General features: G+C 38.7%; 1 pseudogene; it reads right to left on the reverse strand.

Moving 5' to 3' along the window:
• Positions 1 to 487: 487 nt before the first annotated feature.
• Positions 488 to 2,214, reverse strand: LOC118674657 (annotated as a pseudogene).
• Positions 2,215 to 15,146: the final 12,932 nt, after the last annotated feature.

The raw sequence follows: 15,146 nt of genomic DNA on the forward strand, positions 1-15,146 counted from the left end.
CAGGCCCTGCACGGAGTCTCCCTCCTGCACAGTTACTCCTCCCACACAGACATGCTCCTGCCTCCCTTCTTAGGCATCTATTTAGTTACAGAAAGTGTGGGAGGAAGAGAGGTGCTCTAGGAAAACAAGATGGAATCACACAATCGGAGGATCCCCCAAAATAGTCAGAGGATGCTGAAGGAAAATCAATCGTTAAGACAGCATTCCTCCCAATCAAAATTCACTTGCATGTTATCTTCAGGACCCAGTACAATGCTGCCTTGGTTACCATAGGGGAGGGGTCACTTTTCTCCCTCACTCTTTTTCTTCACAATTTCTTTAGGAGGAAGAGTACATCAATGAAACTCTTCCTACAGGCCCATCTTCATGCAAACTGCATGCAGTTCAGTGTACATACCACAGAAGATGGAGAAATATTCAATGCGAGTACCAATTGTAAAGACATCCTTCTAAGCACTTATAAAACAAATATTATAATCATATATGTATTTTTTCTTTTTGTTCATCAAAATGTCATAGCACGCTTGAGAACAGGCTGTATAAAGCATAAAATGCTAGAAAAACCTAGTCAAAAGCTGCTTGTTCAGTATACAGTCATGATTACTGAAACTCTATGTGGTTAAAATGAAAAAAACACAGCCTGTGATAAATGTTTATTCCATGTTTCAAATTGTGATCTGCTGCATTGGCATGAGTTTTGGTGAAACTGCGAAGTCATACCCGGTGCTCTTTTTGATGTCGTCCACTGTCAGGCCTTTCCAGAGTTCAATCAGAGTCAGCCCCTTCTTGCTGTCCACGTCAAACACAGCCTTTTCAGTGATGATGCGGTTGACACACTGCTTTCCAGTTAATGGCAATGTACATTTCTCCATGATTTTATGTGTATTTCCCTTTGCATAATGCTCCATGGTGACCACCAGCTTGGTTTTGGCACTGGACACCAGATCCATAGCACCTCCCATTCCTTTCACCATCTTCCCAGGGATCATCCAGTTAGCCAGGCCACCATATTTGGAAACCTGCATGGCTCCTAGCATGGACAGGTGGACATGTCCTCCTCTAATCATGCGAATGACTCATCGCTGGAGAAGTAAGAGGCTCCTGGAAGAACAGTAACTGTTTCCTTGCCTGCATTGATTAGATCTGCATCAACTTCATTTTCAAATGGAGGTGGACCCAAACCCAGGATTCCGTTTTCACTCTGCAGATGGATAGTCATATTTGGGCTGATAAAGTTGCTGGCCAGAAGTGGGATTCCTATGCCCAAATTAGCATACACGCCATCCTCAAATTCAAGAGCTGCCCGCTTGATGATGCGCTCCCTCACATTATCTCCAGGTTTTCTGGATTTGGCTTTTACATCTTCCTGTTTCCGGGTTGATAAACCCTCAATTCTTTTCTCATATTTTTCTCCCTTTGTAAGGCAATGTACATAAATCTTAGGAATATGGATGTCTCCTGGGGCAAAGGATCCAACATCCACAATTTCTTCAACCTCCACCACTGTAGTTACCGCAGCTTTGCACATGGGCAGGTTGAAATTCCGTGCACTTTCCTGAAAATGATGTTTCCTGCACTGTCTGCCTTCCAGGCTTTCACCAAGGCAAAATCCCCTGTAATCGCTTCCTCCAAAATAAAATGTTGACTATTGAACTCCCTCACCTCTCGTGGCTTACTGGCAATGGCGATGCTGCCATCCTTGTACTTGATCAGTGCCCCTCCTTCTTGCACCAGCGTCCGGTAGCCTGTGCTAGTGTAAAAGGCAGGAACTCCAGCGCCGCCAGCACGAATCCTCTCTGCCAGTGTGCCCTGAGGTGTCAGCTCTACCTCTAATTCACTACTGTCGCTCAAATTCTGCATTATCTCCCACGTACGAAGAGATCATGCGGTTTATCTGCTTGCTTAGAAGCAAAGGGCCCAAGCCAAAGTTGTCAACCCTTGCATTGTTGCTGACTGCAGTGAGCCCCTTGACTCCGGTCTTCAGTAAAGCTCCGATGAGATCCTCTGGAATGCCACACAGCTCGAAGCTACCAACCAGGATCTTTGCACCGTCAGGGATATCTTTTACAGCTTCCACTGGATCTTTGTAAAATTTGGTATGGCGACATGTGCTGGTTGAAAAATAGCAAACACTTCCCTTGGATCGGGGCCCCAGGAGCCGCGCAGCGAGGAGCAGAGACATGGCCAGGAGCAGAGGAGTCAGAGAGGTGCCATGATGAGGCCGGCGGGAGGCAGCAGCAATTACATATTGTTTTTGTGATTAATCACTATGCTTTAATTATGTTCAATTTGTAACAATGAAAACAGATCCTGCATATCAGATATTTACATTACGATTCATAGCAGTAGCAAAATTACAGTTATGAAGTAGCAACGAAAATAATTTTATGGTTGGGGATCACCACAGCATGAGGAACTGTATTAAAGGATTGCGGCATTAGGAAGGTTGAGAACCACTGCAGTAGATGAATAAATGGTCACTCTAGTGAAATCACTTAAAACATGTCTTAGATTTAAGGATTCTCTGAATAACCTTTAGAATATTTTCTCAATGGTGAAACACTGGGGTCTCTGAAAGTAAGAAATAATAGGGTCAATGTTTTTAACTTTTAAAGGAGGATTCTAAAATAAATTCTAAATGAATCCAATGTAAAAAAATATAAGATTAAAAAAAAAAAACTAAAGAAAATCTGAGGAAACATTTAACATCTGAAGTTTAGGAAGGACTTTCTGAATATAAAATGGAATTAATTGATTAATTAATTAATATGAAATGCAGTTCCTCACTGGCTGTTGGTCACAGACCTTTCTCAGTTCCTTGTCACAGGGTATGCATCTGGTTTTACCAGAGTAAGCAAGCAAGAAGAACCAGCAAGACAAAGTTGTTCCAAGACCTAAATCATAGTCTTTTGGGGATCTAGTTTCAGAAATGACATCCCATCATTTCTTTTTACATAGTCTACTGCTTAGATGAAAGTCACCAAGTCCACCGTTTAAGAGGAGAGTATTTCAAAAGAGCCTGAGTACCAAATGGTGGGTATTATGGGGAACCATCTTGGAAACTTCCTATCACAGTTCCCAAATTGGGTTTGTTTATTAGTATTTAAAATCATTCTTTAAAAAAAGATGTATTTTTATTCATTTTAGAAAAAGGAAGGAAGAGGGAGAGACAGAAAAACATCAATTGGTTGCCTCCTTCACGCATCCCTTCCCAGGATGGAACTCTCAACCTGGGCATATGTCCTGATCAGGAATTCAACCAGCAACCTTTCTGTGCATAGGACAACACTCAACCAACTAAGCCACAATAGCCAGGGTGTTAAAATCATTTTTGTTTTGTTTTGTTTTTATCTTTTATTTTTTTCTTCTTTATTGATTAAGGCATTACATATGTGTCCTTATCCCCTCTTTGCTCCTCCACGCCCCCACTCATGCCCTCACCACCCTGTTGTCTGTGTCTATCAGTTAGGCTTATATGCATGCATAAAAGTCCTTTGGTTGATCTTTCCCCTTTACCCCCACCCTCCCCTACCTTCCCTCTGAGGTTTGATGGTCTGATCGATGCTTCTCTGTTTCTGGATCTGTTTTTGTTCATCAGTTTATGTTGTTCATTATATTCCATAAATGAATGAGATCATGTGATATTTATCTTTCTCTGACTGGCTTATTTCACTTAGCATAATGCTCTCCAGTTCCATCCATGCTGTTGCAAATGGTAAGAATTCCTTCTTTTTACCACAGCGTAGTATTTCATTGTGTAGATGTACCACAGTTTTTTAATCCACTCATCTGCTGATGGGCACTTAGGCTGTTTCCAAATCTTAGTTTAAAATAATCAGCTCAAACACTCACTTGTAAACTCAATATTCTTCCTAATACTAAAAATCATAACTACAAATTGTCCATCTCCAACCATTGATCTGATGAACAATCCCAGTTCCAAATACTGTATTAAATGGGAATCATGAAGACATTCATATTATATTTTGCCTTAAAATTTTGCAAAGTATTGCATGTAGTTGCATTTATTGTATTTAATACGATGTTTTAGTTGTTATTTCCAGTCCTAAGATTCCATAAAATATTTGAGGTATTTTCTTATATTACTTCTACTAGTATTACTTACTTTCTTATATCCTATGATTATAAAACATAGTGATTTACTATTTGTAAAAACATTTACACAGTGTGAAGCTTTTCTAAGTCTGTATCAAATGATGTAGGTTATGTTATGAGGTGAGTTTCAAAATGACTTCCAGGCAAGCATTTCAAAACCAGCCACTTGGGTGCTTCTGGCGAAATTCTGAGTTCACTTCTCTGACCTTCAAAGGCAGCTCCCCTAACTTTCAGCAGCAGTTTTCCTGATGACCATCCCAAGTTTCTTCCAAAAGTCCTGTAATCCATAAATGTAAATCAAAATACATGGAGTAGCTTGTTTTCTTGAATAAACTCTCACTAAACCCTGCATGGTGCACTTCTCTGTGCTCTCCCAGAAGACTAACTGGAAACAAACCTGAAGCAAAAACCCGCATCAATGACATTTACTTTTCTTTATATCAAAAGTTTTCTGTCCCTGAAATAATCAGAATAACAATGCTCTATCACTATAAATACTTTTAAATTTCTGATTCACCCACTGTGAATTATTTCCATATTACCAATAGAAGAATCAAGGTCCTAAGAGGTTACATGAATGATTAATATTTCATTACTAGTTAGTAAAAAGACAAGAACTTGAACTCTCAGGCCTGCTCACACTAAGACTATAGTTCTTTCTCCTATATCAAAGCCAATACCATAAAAATACACACATTCAAGTTGTGTTCAATAATGCTCTCAAATGATGACACATATGGGTCCAAAAAATCAAGAATGAAGAACAAATTCCTTACCCTAATCATATAAAGCTCCTCCAAAACATGGCTCCTCCCTATTTTTGCAGCTTCTTGCAACTCTCTCCTCCTACTCCCTCCCCTTAAGTTCTAAATTCCCAGGATTTCTGTGCAATTTATTCTTCTGTTGTCTCTGCCTGGAGTTTCTTGCCCCTTTCAACCATCATGATCCCTTCAAGAGCATCTTCTCATTGTTCAGAACTCAATGTAGAGGCTACTGCCACCATGAAGACTTTCTGTCTTCCTCCTTCCCACTTCTATTTGCTTTGTAGCTGCACACAGTATTATAGTTGCATAGTTTTACATGCATATTTATAGCACCTGTATGTTTAAATTGCATTTAATTGAATATTTGGACTATGTATACTATACTTTGCAAATAACAGAGAACTTTAATGTTATTTCCATTCATCATCAACATCACCTTTATAAGAAAAGACCATATTATAATTCATCCTTTTATTCTCAACTCCCAGTATTATGACTAGAGTAAATTACCTTTTAAATGAATATTGGTTGACCAAATAAAGGACAAAAGAATGTAGATAGAAACCTGCTACCTGTTGCATTTGGAAAAGAAAGATGCCATGTAAAATGGCAGCATAATCAGCAACATCAATGTCACCTGGAAACTTGCTCGCTACGCTGAGTAAAGCAATCGCTCCACTTTTCTTCGCCTGCAGAGCCCCTCATACATCTTAGAAGGAACAAATGATAGACTTGGAATTAAGGAGGAAGGGCTATTTATTTAATTAAAAGACTGATGTTACAGCAGTCTAGTTTTTCTGCCAGAATTGACAAAAACTTCAACTATTTATAAGCACTTATTATAATGTAAAGTACATTATAAAATGTACTTTGCCACTACTGCTTGCCACTACTAATTAGCTAAGTAAAACTGAAGAACTCTTTTAACACCTCCAGCTTTACCTTTCTCTCTTATAAAATGAAGAAGTAAGGCCAGCTTAGTCCTAAAATTATTGGCAGTAGTCAACAATCTCATACATTTTTATATCTTCTCTTTTCATTAACATGATTACATAAAATTACTTTTGCCTACCACTTCATGAAAGTCACCAGCAAGATACAGGATCTATAATGGTCCTGGGGCCTAGTATCTTATAGAATCTTATTTTCCTGTTCAAATTTCCAGAAGCAGGTCACATTTGAATACAAATTTATTGTGTATAATTTAAAATTTTTTCTTTAGCTTTGGTTCTCAAATATAACCTTTGAGAAACTGCAATTGCTTAAGAGTGCCATCTATTTTATCCTGTGTACTTTATTTTATGAAAAACTTCCCCAGGCAGGCCCAGCTCCACACTGTCACAGTGACTATTTATAAGTATCATAAAGCTGCTGAATGCCTAGGATACATAAACCCCTAATTCTAGGTCTTTGAAGGAATTGAAGGAATACAATAATTTCTGCTCTCATGGAATATGTAATCTCTTTTAGTTCACCTTTTGATTCTAATTTGAACATTAAAATGATCCAAACTGTAATCCATGTACATTGTTTAGTAGGTTAAAATGATTGGTACAAGGTGCTATCTCAAGAAAAATATACATATGCATGCAATTACTATCTGGCATTATAATTGCCCAATTTGTATATTTTATGCATTTGCATTATATTATTTATATATATATATATATATATATATATATATATATATATATATATATATTTTGCTTTATTTCTCCCTCAGTAGAATGCATACTATACAATATATAGAAGCCATGGCAGGAGATAAGTACATCTAAGTACATGTAGAGAAGAGAGAAGACAAAAAGAGAGAAAGAAAGAAGCTATTCTGGAATCCTGAAATTCCTGAGTAGCCTCAGTTATAGGAGCCTGTGAAGGTGCCTGAGAAGGAATATTCAAACAGACAAAGAGAAGCAGGAGTGAGTGGGAGCATGGGAGCCATGAGAGAAAAACACTTGAATGCCTACTTAGTGCTACAAAGAGGAAAGGAACAAAAGCACTTGAAACAGACTATTCAATCACAACATTGTGGGTGCCCCTGAGAAGAACAGCTAAGGAAAGAAGCAAAATCAAATCTCAAATTATAGTGGGTTGTGGTTTAAACTGATGGTGAGGAAATTGAAACAATGTTGGATATTGTGTCAAGATGTTTAATATTAAAAGTAACAGAGACGAGCTTCAAGTTGAATGAAAGTATTTTGGGGGAAGTAAAATAAGATTTTAGGATGGAAATTTTTAGCCTTTATTTAAAACTGAGGTGAAGAAACTAATAAAAAGAAGAAAACTAAAGGTATAGAGAGGAAATATTTACTGAAATAAAGGTTGGAAAAGAGAGAAATCCCCTCTTGGAGAGGAGCAGGGATGTTTGAACCTGTAATGTATTCAGAGATGGGAAAGAAGGCAAGATGGAGGGCTCAGGAAAGTGCTGAGAGTGAGGAGCCCAGTACGAATTTAGGAAATTTGAAAAGTAGTAAAAGTTTACAGCAGTTTCTATGGGGAATCAGAAAGGGAAAGAAATAAAGATGAATAGAAACAAAGGAGCACAAAGCACCATTCTGAATGTAGAACACATCATGTTACATAGACATTTTATATTCAGATGGATGTAAACACGCTTGAAATATAATACTTTACATTATTTAGAAATAGATTCCAATAGGAAACGGAGAGAGCTGTGAGTCAATTGAAAAATATGCACATCAGGTTTCAGGAGTTGAAAGAAAGCTACACAACACAGCACAGGCAGGAGATGAAAGCACAATAACTTACGGCATCTTTGGAAGACCTTACTCTCAGTCAGAGCAGTCAATACATAGATAGATGAGAGCCTTGTTCCCTATCCTTCCCCAAGGATTGAAAAGGGCACTGTTTGACATGAAGGGTTTTGACATTTAGAGAGGCAGGCTTCAGGTTTTCTCCAGAGATTGCAAGAACCAGAGATAAGAGAGTCCAAGGGCAACACTATAAAGTACCTTTTCAAGGACTGATTTTTCAAGCAAGAAATTCCATGTTTTCCAGATGATTGGCTTCAGGCAGTCATTTAGCAAGCTCAACAAATGTAAACAAATTATTTGTAAGAGATGCTTTAAGTCATGTATTGGCAAAATTTTGCTCTTCAAGAGTACTAAGTTAAACTGGCTTTAGGAGAATGTTTGCTTTAGGACAATGCAATAAATACCACTGTTGGACTTGTTGCTTGAAATGCCCTCCTCCAGAAAAGGAAGTACCTAATTATTTGAATTCATTGTTACACGGTACATTTAATATATACAAAACTGAGTAACGCTCTCTATAGCCTATGATACAGCTGCGACTGCTTTGTGGAAAGGCATCAGTTACTATAATAAAAGCCTGTCACTAAAGAGCTGCAACCCAAGGGTTCCACCACTGCTAAGAAGAAAGCAAATAACCAATATCTCTGAGTCTCCGACTTCCAGGATCATCACTGCCTCTTCCTACCTGCTGCACAGGCATCGGCTACATGGCAGAAATGTGTTTTATCAAAGGAAAAATGAAGATTGCCAAAAACTTTTGAAAAATTCAGTCTAACTAGGAGTAAGAAAAAAAGTTACTTATAAAATTGCAGTAGTATATTTTACCTATTACAATGGCAAAGATTAAAAATATGAATGAAACTAGTATAGGTGAGTGTGCAGTGAAATGAAGTCTCTTTTAAAGTTGATGAGAGTGTACATCATACTCTCACTGAAAAAAAAAAATGGAAGTTTATATCAAGAGCCTAAAATGACTGAACATATTAACTCATGAATTTCACTTTAGGAATTTAGACTAAGGTTAAATCAATAGATATGCCCAAGAAAGTGTTAAGAAGACAGTTCATTGCAGAATTATTTATAATAGAAAAATATGCAAACAACCTAAATATTTAACAATTAGTGGTATTGTTCTGCAAACTTTTATGTGTCTATTTAATCGGTATATAATACTGTTATTTAATGATATTATTTTTCCCAAAAAAATCTCCAGGGTAAAAATTTCCTGCAACTAAGTAGAAAATCCAATAAAACATTTGCATTAAAGTTTTTTATGGGGTGGGGTTGGGCAATGCATATAAAAATTTAGAACTAAGAAAGAGAAACTTTTACTTGTGCTCATCCCCATGGTGATATAAGGCATTTGTTGTCTGACTTAAAAAGGCAAATATGGCTAACTTTTAAAAGACTTTACAAGACTATATTCCTTATTTGGTGAATGTGTCTTGGTCCCTTTACTTGAAAGATAGAAATCAGATTGTGTTGGCACATTGTAAATAGATACCTTTTTCACAAGCAGAAATTCACACAAACTGAATTCATCAGACTATGAGATAAACTCAAAGTTAATTTTATTTATTCACAACAAAAATAAATGTCAAAGAAACAAGAATACTTGTAAGTCCATGTGACAAGGCATACCTACACAAGAAGCTGGTTGGTAAGCAGAAAATTGTTAGATGGGCCGGAAATCTGAAGAGAGAATTAGATGAATACAGTGTTTAATGGTATTAGGGGGAAACAATCTGACACATTCTAACCACTGGGACGGTCTCTCCAATAGGACCAGAATATTCAACTATCACTCCCTTCCTTTATCTTCAGGCCAGAAATGGCCTTGCTGTGCCATAGTGTTGCTGAGAAGCAAAGCTAGAGGGTATCCCTGTCCCCTAGATGCGGAGATCTTCATACAAGGCATAGTCTTACAGAAGTGAACAAAACAAAGAGAGTTTTCATGCAGCCTCCAAAGACCCGGTAGGAAAGAAAAGGATGCCTGGCTGAAGAGGAGAGATGAGGGTTACAGTTCGTCATCACTACAGACAGCTGCGCCTGGAGGCAGATGTATCCCCATACCCGCCAGTCCTTGAGGAAGCTGAGTCCTTTTGTGTCGGGCAAGGGCAGTAGTAACACTCACACTAACCACTCTTGGCCTGCTGACAACAGGCTGCAAGGGCAGGATGTGTCCTATGATTGCATTTGCACTTGGCCTGCGGGCTGGAGTCTTCTCTCTCTGACATGTGGTCAGCCAAGCAGAGCCGGGCAACTGAGTCAAGTTTGGCTGCCCAGGTTTTCAACTAAACCATGTGATATGGCCAATAACAGACCATTTTTACCTACTAAAATGGTAATTTCATATGATTAAAACTATAAATCAAAGACTCTGTCCTCATAAAAGCAATCCCTTTTAAGAATACAGTCAAACAAATCCAATTAGATTTTAAGTCCAGCAAAGGAAACTAAATCCCAACTGCTCTATGAAAAAGTTAGTCAGCCAAGTTTCCCCTAAAAGCTTGAGCTACTTAAGAGAACTTTCTGGTGATCAACAATCAAAGAATAAAAACAGTTTTCTCTTCAGGTCTAAGTGTCCAGGGCATCTGTTCCTGGGACTCCGACTGAAACAGAATGGACACTGGGCTAAGTGAGCAGGCTAAGACCCCCCTCCCTCCTGAGAGTCTTTGGACAGGAAGTACCGACATTTATTCTGTAGTTCTGTTTTCTCTATACCCCTAGGAATAACAGAGCTTGCATCTGATTGACAGTTTAATTTTTTATATATATTAATCTATACAAAAAGTTACAATACAGTCCTTTTGCCCTGGAAAACCATCTTTTGTTTTTGAGACAATTTGTATGTGTCTACTCTGTTGTATTGATTTTACAATTGAACAGTGAAAACAATCTTATTTCCAGGTTTTCAGAGGATTCCTCAATGTAGTCCCTTGTCAAGTAATAATAAAAGTAACATATTACTCTTACTATATGCTGAGCTCTATTGTAAGTCCTTTTCAAGAGTTAACTCATTTAATCTCTTTATTAGTATTTCAGCTGGGAGAGACAGACTTAAGCCTAGGAAGTTTGATTTTAGACTTCCTTAACCAGCAGTAAGCTTTTCTTAACACTGTTATATCAACATAGAAAAGAAGAAAATAACAAAAGCCTATGCATTTATTTTTCTACTAGAAGCCTGCTGCATGAAATTCGTGCACTGGGGGGTGTCCCTCAGCCCAACCTGCCCCTTCTCACAGTCCGGGAACCCTCAGGGGATGTCCTACTGATAGGGATGTCCTCTGCAGGAGGTGACTGGCCAATCAGGAAAAGGCACTGTCCCCATCACCCCCTCACTGCTACTGCCTCTGGCCTCCCTCTATGGGAGGCAACCCTGTCATCAGGGGAAGATGATGCCCCCATCACACTTCTGCTGCTGCCACTGCTGGCCACGAGGCTGCCTGAGCCTTGGCCATCACAGCCACTGCAGCTTACCTGAGCCTCTCCTGGCCCTCATTACTTGAGCCTCCGCCCTAGCAGCAGCCAGACCTGGGCAAGCAGCAGCGGCCATCAGCCACAAGCCTCCCCAGCTCATCCGGTGATGGGCAGACCATGTCTTCCAAGGTTCTCCTGGCTGCAGGGGAGGGTGCTGGTCTCCCTCCAGCCCTGGGTCACTGGGTCCAGCTGCTAGAGGAAATACCCTACATTGGTTGCCTGGATACCTGGAGGCCTCCACCGATTCCCGACCTTGATCCAAGGAGTGTTGAGGGGCGATGGAGGTGGCCTGGGAGTTTGAGGAGCTGAAGGAAGGAGCTGTCTTTCTCAGAACCCCTGACCCGCGGTGCCTGAGGCCAAGGTGGGGCATGGCTGGGCCAAGAGCTCTTAGCTGTGGAGCTCGGACTTTCTCTCACCTGCCTTCCCTGCTGGGCTTTCCCTCACTCACCTGCCTTCCCTGCTGGGCTTTCCCTCACTCACCTGCCTTCCCTGCTGGGCTGTCCCTCACTCACCTGCCTTCCCTGCTGGGCTTTCCCTCACTCACCTGCCTTCGCTGCAGGTGCGGAGGTTTCCCAGGCCAACCCTGGGCGAGGGGCAGCCGCCATCATGTCCCCAATGCTGTAAGTGCCCACCCCCATCCCCAACACTGCAAGTTCCCGCCCACCCGCGCTGGTTGTTACTGTGACAGCATCCTGACCAATTTGCATATTACCCTTTTATTAGTATAGATAATAAATATATTAATTTACAGAACCAGAAAATTTTGCTTTAAAAGTTAACTGTTAATTGCTTATTACCTGTCACTCCTTACTCCAAATGAAAGCTTCTTGAGGGTAGAGACTTTGGCTGTTTTGTCACTTCTGTATCTCTGGTGTCTAGAACAGACATAGAAAGCACTCATTTAATACAATGATCATCCTTTTGACTCTTCCTATTTTCCATTTTATTTATTTTCAGAAAAAGAGAGTGTTATAATTTGTACAATAAAGTATATGGCAAGCCCATTCACATATATTTGTTGAGTAAATAAATTATCTGAAAAAATATTTGACATTTTAATTTTTCAAATACTGACATGGTCTATGCCATTCCTCAAATGCCATCAATTCAAGGGATACTATATAAATGGAAATCAGTACTTACAAAAGAAGGCAGAAAGCAATTGAAGAGCAGTACCCCATGACTTAACCCCAACTCTGTGGGTCAGGGTATACAAAGAGCAAGCCAGCAAGCTCTGGACCATGAAGTTACCCTGCCTCTACCCATGCCTTAGATATTGATGGTGGCCTTCAATGCAGCCTGAATGATGGCTATTCATTGGAAATAAGCATCTCATCAGACCTCAGAGGTGGAGAAGTGTGGCTACCACATATTGCAAAATCAGCTGTGATTGATAGGATCTCATAAAATGAGGAAAAATATGTATTAAATAACAAAAATATCCCCCCAGAAGTATATTACTCATATGGGATACAGGCAAAGAGGAAAGAGCATTTAAAATGCTCTGGGAAGTAGAATAAGAAGAAAAAAATGGCTGCCAACATAATTGAGATGTGGAAAAAGACCCAATTACATTAATTTGCAGATAAGTTAAGATAATAGTTGAATTTAGTGGCATGAAGTTCTCCAAAAAGATTAAAATGGACACGACCTCTCCAGGTCACAGTCTTATAAACAGAGTCCTTCATTCATGATATCAGAATTAGAAAATCTCCATGCAAATGAAATAAGCAGGAATCAGGTACACAACTGCATGAGTGTTAGCCAGCTTGAACATCGAAAAATGTCTGGTAAGAAATTTGGAAGCATTTAAGGGACAGTGTAATCCTGGGAGATTGTATAGAATCTAATGAGCCTTTATGTTGGGGATTCTTAAGTAATACAGAATTAAACCTGCTATTTCATTCACTAACTTCACCAGTTAAATTAAATAAACTATAAATGTTTCATGTGGTCAATACCACATAGTTGGAAGACCAGGACTGGTAAATCTTATTCTTCTATTCTGGTGGCTTTGGGTATTGACTTTAAAAATTGAAGAAAACTGGAATGCTGGAACTGCCTGATGCCTAGATTTCTTATCCTGATTGCTGTCATCAAGTCCTAACCAAAAAGGTTATAACCTAATGGCCAAATCAGGCCTGTCACTTGCTTTTGTAAATTAAGTTTTAATTTAAGTACAGTCACATACATTTATTTACAAATTATCTATGCTATTTTCACACTATAAGGGCAAAACTGAGTAATGGAGTAACTACAAACAAAAGTAAGGCCCCCAAACTAAAAATATTTACTGCCTGGCCTTTCTCAGAAACAGTTTAATGACCGCCTGAAGAAAAAGAGAACAGGGAGTTTATTATTAGGTTATTTTAAATGCTGTCATTACACACTTAAGGCACTCTCTTTCCAATGTTTGAATCACTTTTTGGTTATATGATAACTATTTTCAATTTTCCAAGATTTTAGACCCAGGCACCACCATTGCTCACAAGGTAAGTAGTAGGTAATGATCTGAAAGAGTTACCTCATTAAATAATCAAAGGAGAAAATCTAGCTCATCTCAGAATAAAGTTCCATAAAATATAGTGATTACTCTGCTTAGTATTCCATCAAACTGTTGAATTTTATAGGACTCTCATAAAACTTTAACGAGCAAAGCCATATATTAACACAGACCACTTCTGGTTATATAACATATTAAGATTTTAAAAAATTATGTTCAATCTGCAATCTGAAAGCAACAGGATGTTGTATAGTTAATGGTTACAGCTAAACCTGTCATAAAGTATGTTATTGTTTTTAAATCTGAATACAATTTCACTGATAAAAAATGGTTTCTGCTAAGCCATTAATGTGAACAGGCAGTATGAGTCAACTATAATGTATTAAACCAATCACAGCTGTGAACTGTTTATTAAGTAATTTATTTCATGCCATGTTTATCTCTGTTACTCATCAAGATATTTTTACCTCATGAGTGGTATTTTGTTTTCTTTCATTTAAATGAAAATATATACAGAGGAAAGGTTTTTTAAATCTTGCTATATTATTCAATGTAAATAAAATATTTTGAAATATGAAAAGATTTACATTTTATAAAAACAAGAAGTCAGTTTCAAAGAGGTTTCTCAAAGAACAATGACAGAACAAAGAGATTCCTTTCTCTCATTTAAACAATTTGTCAGTGCTTTCAATTGAAAGACAAAAATAGGACCTTGTATTTTTATGCCATGCAGCATGAAAATAGTTTATAAAACAGTTATTAAAGCAACATTATGAAAGGGGTGGGTGTAATATCGTTTTAGTTTACTTTGCTTCACCAGAATCCTATATAATAAAAGTGTAACATGTTAAGTGTTTGACCAATCAGTCAACCATTTGGTTGACCACTCATCCAGTTGCTATGATGCGCACTGACCACCAGGGGGAAGATGCTCCAACTGGCAGGTTAGCTTGCTGCTGGGGTCCGGCTGATTGGGACTGGGTGAGAAGGCTGGACAAGCCCTGGAGCCCTACCACAGTCCCTCCCCAGCCAGCCAGCCCCCATTGGCCCCAATCAGGACTGGGTGATACACCTCAATCAGCCCCAATCGCCGGCCAGGCTGAGGGACCCCAACAGTGCACGAATTCATGCACCGGCCCTCCAGTTGAATTATAAGGATGGGAAAATGAATTCAATATTTGCTTTTAGCAAAACCAGGAGAGTTTCTTTAGCTGCTAAGGCTAAAAGATTTTTCCCCAATGACTAAACACTCTGGAGTAAGACTAAAGCTAATAAGCACAAATTCTTTAATTATAACACATTGGGAGGAGGGATTTAATATAAACTGATGAAAAACCTTAAGCCACTATAACTACTCTGGTTGGATCCAGATTCTATGGCTCTCTCATTGTACTTCCTATTCTAAGTATCCTACATAGGTTTTCTATTCTATATTTTCTATAGAAAGCTTTTGTTTTTGTTTTTGTTATTTTGTTTTGGCAATATACAGATGAATTTTATTACCTTTTA

This window comes from Myotis myotis, unplaced genomic scaffold, assembly GCF_014108235.1.
Source record: "Myotis myotis isolate mMyoMyo1 unplaced genomic scaffold, mMyoMyo1.p scaffold_m19_p_1, whole genome shotgun sequence".
NCBI lineage: Eukaryota > Metazoa > Chordata > Mammalia > Chiroptera > Vespertilionidae > Myotis > Myotis myotis.